The sequence below is a fragment of the Quercus suber genome, unplaced genomic scaffold (genome assembly GCF_002906115.3).
Source record: "Quercus suber isolate HL8 unplaced genomic scaffold, Cork oak 2.0 scaffold_148, whole genome shotgun sequence".
In the NCBI taxonomy this organism is placed as follows: Eukaryota; Viridiplantae; Streptophyta; class Magnoliopsida; order Fagales; family Fagaceae; genus Quercus; species Quercus suber.
Window position 1 is genome coordinate 258,452 of NW_027069609.1, and position 6,081 is coordinate 264,532.

General features: G+C 32.1%; 1 non-coding gene across 1 annotated transcript; it reads right to left on the bottom strand.

Annotated features, from left to right (window-relative positions):
- Positions 1 to 378: 378 nt before the first annotated feature.
- On the bottom strand, positions 379 to 1,344 carry LOC112027809 (uncharacterized). The gene is made up of 2 exons (XR_010630321.1): positions 1,091 to 1,344; positions 379 to 834 (listed from the first exon to the last, which is right to left on the bottom strand). It is a non-coding gene; the product is annotated as an uncharacterized LOC112027809 (transcript).
- Positions 1,345 to 6,081: the final 4,737 nt, after the last annotated feature.

Here is a 6,081-nt window from a genome sequence, read left to right on the forward strand (position 1 = left end):
ATTTGGGAAATGATGAAGCATATCATTGCTTTTAAGCTGATGAATATGCATATACCTTGTTATAGTATTTGTGCTCTAGTATTTGTGTTGATAAAGAGCCTGGTAAAAGAGGCACTCGCTGTAACATCAACCTCAAGCTTCCCAAATGCAGACACTGATGGGGAATTCCCTACAATGGATAAAGATTGCCTCCAAATGGATTTTAATCTTTTTCATTACTTCTGAGTCCCTTCACCTAAACCAAATGGATATCGTGTTAATAGCAGGCGATCAACTCACCTAAACCGCATGGATATCATGGGCTACCTCTCATAAGGGCTCCTAAACCAGATGGATCCCATGTGGTCTTTCTTAAAGCAGGCAATCAACAGAGGAAGATCAACAATCAAACTGACAATGTGCCCATAAAATCAACTTGGAAAAATAATACAAAATCCTCATATTAAATGCGTATAAGATAAATAAGATACCACCTCACTCTGGGGGGGGATGCTAAATGTAAATGTAAGACACCACCTCTACTATATCTCTCTCTCAAAAAAAAAATTAAAAAAAAAAAAAAAAAAATTGATACCACCTCTACGACTGAGAAAGCCACTTAAAACCATCTAGATACTGCATTTTGTATACTGCTTTGGCCCAAAAAACCTCGAGGGAGGAAGTAACGCAATCTCTCTCTTGGGTTAAGAATACCTTCAAGAAATCTTAGACCAAATATAAGGAATGGAGCTTCGGCAAAGGCCTCATCATAGCTTAGATCAATCAGGTCTTCTCTTGGCCTGAGTTCAGCATTTCGCCCCCTGATTATAGCATCAGCATTCACAATGTAGACAACTGCATCCATCCACAGAACAAAGATTGAAATGTACTTAGCAAAATTGCATTACTTAACAAGGAAGATAGCATGGTGGGGCAAACTCAAAAACATTTTCCCCTTTGCCAGCCAATCAAGCAGTAATTTGCCAAATTCCCAATCCAGAATCTCAAGAGATATACAAGAAATTCAAATTACAATCACAATATCATCATATTGCACAAGTCATTAACTAAATATTCTCACAAAAGATGATTGATAGATTGAGAAATTTACCGTGCCATAGTCTCTCCAAACTCTACGAGCTATCTGAGGTCCTCCTATATGAAAAAATTTATACTTGGTATTCCCAATAATAGACATCCACGAATTCATCGGATCCTGCTGCAATGTTCACTCACCAATACCCACAACAAAGAAAATCAAATCAATGGTTATCGAATAAACAAAATTGAAAATACCAACCCACCATTTTATTTTTAATGAAAAGCCAGAAAATCGAAACTTTCCCAACTGTTTTCTCAGCCCCCGCAAAAAAAAAAAAAAAAAAAAAAAAAAAAAACGATATTAACTTACACATTTTTTAAACCATACATTTCTAAAATATATAATGGTTTCTCATTATATATATATATATATATAATTTAGAATTTAATTAGATTTAAACTCTTTAATTTTTGCATTAAATAATTTACTTGTCACGAAAATTAAAAAAATTTAAATGGACACGTGATGCAAAATTGGATTCAAATTGAAATCCAATTTAGAATTTAATTGAATTTAAACTCTTCGATTTTTACATTCAATAATTTACTTGGTACAAAAATTAAAAATTAAATAAAACACGTGGCACAAAAATGATAATTCAATTGAATTTTTTCTAACTTTTGGCTTTTAATATAATATATATAGATTTACCGTACACATACTGATGCTGTCACGTCTAAAACACAAGAGAGTGCATATGGAATGTGAAATAAGATTTTAAAAGAATGGAATCAAAACTCAGGGAAGTTTTGTAAACAGTTTTGAACACTATGATATCTCCATTTTTAGAAGTAGGGAAGCAAATAATGTTGCACATAAACGTATAGCTAGGTATAATGCCCAATATGTGAAGGATTTGGTTCGCAGCCACCATGCAAACGGTGTCTTTCACAGGTGAAAATGCTAACGTAGATCTTCCATTGGATACATGAAAGTGTATTTCATTCTCTTCTTTTTCGAAGTAAGTGTATTTCATTCTTTTAGGTGAAAATGGTAACATGGATGTTCATAAAAAAAAAAAAGAAAAAGAAAAAACAGAAATTGGAAATTGGAAATTGATTGCAAAAAAAAAAAAAAAAAAGCCAAGGCTGAGTCTTCTCGTTTCTTTTGTCTTAAAAAGTCAAGGCTGTGTCTGGTCTCACCCCCACTCATACGCTCCCCTGCTTGTCGTTACTCGTATACATGTACATTCGCTCTCTCGTGTCTCATCCCCTTCCCCTACAAGTGTGTGTCTTTGATAGTATTGTTTATAAAAAAATAAAAAAACAGAAACAGACTTCAAAGCTTCCTCCATTTTGACTATAGTCTCTGAAAGACACAGAGAAGCCAGTTTGCCTGGTATAACTCTCTCTCTCTCTCATACACAGTAGAAAAGAAAAGGAAGAAAGATATGAGTTTGCTCAGCTGGGTTCTACCCGTGCGGCCGTGCTGAACTGGTTTATAAGAAATGTCCTCATTAGTCAGGTATCTCTCTCTCATTTCTTAAAGAGCATTCGCAGTGAAACTCTCAAAATGCTAAAAAGTTATTAAATTTTTTTTTTTAATTCCAATTCTCTCCTCTTTCTATTTCTTTCTCAGCCGTTTTCCCCTCTTTCTTCTATATTTTTTTCTCTATNAAAGGAAAAAAAAAAACAGAAATTGGAAATTGGAAATTGATTGCAAAAAAAAAAAAAAAAAAGCCAAGGCTGAGTCTTCTCGTTTCTTTTGTCTTAAAAAGTCAAGGCTGTGTCTGGTCTCACCCCCACTCATACGCTCCCCTGCTTGTCGTTACTCGTATACATGTACATTCGCTCTCTTCGTCTCATCCCCTTCCCCTACAAGTGTGTGTCTTTGATAGTATTGTTTATAAAAAAATAAAAAAAACAGAAACAGACTTCAAAGCTTCCTCCATTTTGACTATAGTCTCTGAAAGACACAGAGAAGCCAGTTTGCCTGGTATAATCTCTCTCTCTCTCATACACAGTAGAAAAGAAAAGGAAGAAAGATATGAGTTTGCTCAGCTGGGTTCTACCCGTGCGGCCGTGCTGAACTGGTTTATAAGAAATGTCCTCATTAGTCAGGTATCTCTCTCTCATTTCTTAAAGAGCATTCGCAGTGAAACTCTCAAAATGCTAAAAAGTTATTAAATTTTTTTTTTTAATTCCAATTCTCTCCTCTTTCTATTTCTTTCTCAGCCGTTTCTCCCTCTTTCTTCTATATTTTTTTCTCTATGGTTGTGGGTGTGGCGGTGATGGATTTTGTGACCAGTTGTGGGTGTGGTGTGGTGATGGGTTTTGTGGGTGTTGTTGGGATGGGTTTTGTAGCCAGTTGTGGGTGTGATGATGAGTTTTGTGGCAGTTGTGAGTGTGGTGATGGGTTTTGTGGCCGGTTGTGGGTGTTGTTATGGTGAGTTTTGTAGCCAATTGTGGATGTGGTGGTGGTGGTGGTGGCGGTGTTTGTGACTGTGGTTTTATTTGGGTTGTGTTTTTTTGTTATGGGTTTTGTGGCTGTCTGTGGGTGTGGTTGTGATGGGTTTTGTAGGGGTTTTTTTTTTTTTTTTTTCGGTGGTGGTGGTGGTGGTGATGACGGGGCCGGTTGTGAGTGTGGTTGTGCTGGGTTTTGTGGTTTTTTTTTTTTTTTTTTTTTCCTGTTGGTGGTGATGGTGGCTGGCAGATGTTGTGGGCGGCAGAGAAGAAGATAAAGAAAAATAAGAGATTAAGAATATAAAAAATAAAGTAAGAAAGTATATTTAAATGAAACGGTAAAAAGTAAGAACTTTCTAAGGCTAAATTTTTTTTTTCTTTTTTCTTCTTTGTTTTGAATGCTCTAATGATTTGCTCAAATTTTATAGCTTTGTGTTAATTAATTTGAATGTGTTCTCTCTTTTGCCTGAGAAAAGCTGGGCGGCTTTAATCCCTTTAGACCAAAGGAGGTTCGTGGTGATTTTAGAAATTTTTTTAGTTAGTTCTTTTAATAAATAGATTATACAATTTAATAAAAAAAAAATTTTATATATTGCTAACAATAACAATAAATATTTATCAAATATTTATTTACAATTATAAAAAAATTATAATTACTTTTACATGATTTTTTTATAAATATTTATTCATAATTCTAGCCAAAAAATAAATAATAAACTATAAATTTATTTAAAATATTAATAAAATTATTAATTATTATTGTTTAATTGTTTCATTAATTTGTTTGTGTTTTTTATAAATTATAATTGTTTATATTATTGTTTATTAATTATAATATTATTAATTATTGTTTAGCTAAATAATTTAGTTTTGATTGAAGGTGTTCTTAAATTTTTTCAAGGGTAAACAAATAAAAAAAAATTTAATTATTATATATATATATATATATTTTTTTAGGTCATGATGTTACTGGGAATACACTGGGCTGAACTTAGCGCCGCTGCTGAGGAGGTCAACATCTTGCTGTTATGCCAGGATATGTCCTGCCTAGACCAAATGGTTTCACTCTTCAGGGATGAGGTACTTTTACTTCTACGATATATAATTTGAACCTCTTCTAAAAAAATGTATAATTTGAACTGTATAATTGTAATTGTTTTTAATTGTATCTGTGCATATGCACAGGGTTACACACTAATATATAATAAAGTGTGTGTGCAATGATGACTCCAAGATTTATTTTCTAGGGGGTTCAATAGTGTCGAGATTGGAATTTGTTGTGAGGAATAAAAAATAAAATGATTAATTATTTTTTCCTATTTATACAACTTTCATATTATATAATATAATCTAAAAATGGTATTCTAAATCTCTCAAAAAAAATGATATTCTAAATATAATTTAGTGTACAATACAAATATATTGTACAATAGTCTAAAAAAATTATTAAGTAGTTTAAAGATCGGTAAGACAACAATCATTAAATGCATAAATAAATATAAATAATTAATTAATAATACATTTTTGTCAAATTAATAATAATTTATTATATTTATATGTAATATCAATTAAATAAAAAAAAAAGGATAAATTAAAAAATTGGTCCCTATCATTTACACCATATTTCAATTTGGTTTTTAACTTTTCAATTGTATTAATTTAGTCCTTAACATTTTTAGTGTTGTGTCAATTTTGTCCTTATCGTTATCCATTGGAAGGAAAAAAAAAAAAAAACTAATGAGTCAAATAGAACAATAAAAAATTATTTCTCAGTCGGGTCAACTGCTAACTGTAGCGGTTAGAATTAAAGAAATGTTTGATGAATGAAGCATCAACCCTTTTCATAAGTTTGGTTATCTGCAATGGCAAATGGCATATCAGATTAGAAGGCAATTGAAAATTGACATAGCAAACCTTCTGTAAGCAAAGCCTAGAGGTTTCGTAGTTTTGAGAATGAATGATCTGATAATTATCTCCTCTTTCCTTCTGGTACTTTGCTAATCATGAATAGAGAAATTTTACCTCATCAAAGACGGAGTACTGATTTTAGAACCCAGGGACACCCCTAATTAAGAAATCAAATGACATTCTGAAATTGGCTATGTTAATGCTTCACATGACTTGTCTCACCAAAATGAAATCTCTCAACCATTTTATCAAGGTATCTCATATACCGGGAGTAAAATCGTACCAAAATTTTGGGATCACTTCTTTATATAAAATCATTTTCTTTTGATGTTCAGATCACTGCTTTAAAAAACTTGGTTTTGATTCCATTCTTCAGACATAAAATCTTATTACACACATGTTACACAATTAGCCCACACTTGCTAATGTTCTTCAAAATACTGTTCTTAAAATTCGATTTCAACCAACGTGACAATGTGTGTACAATGAATATGTAATAAGGACTAATAATGCTATTATCACAACAAAATCTGTAATTTTTGCCACAACTTGCTAACATGACAAATTGTGAATAATATAGTATGTGAGTTATTGTGATATACTGATACAAACATTATTTAACAAAGAGTGTCTCAGTATTATTACTTCTCTTCAAAATGGTTAGTTTAGTCTATCATGTCCACGTGTACC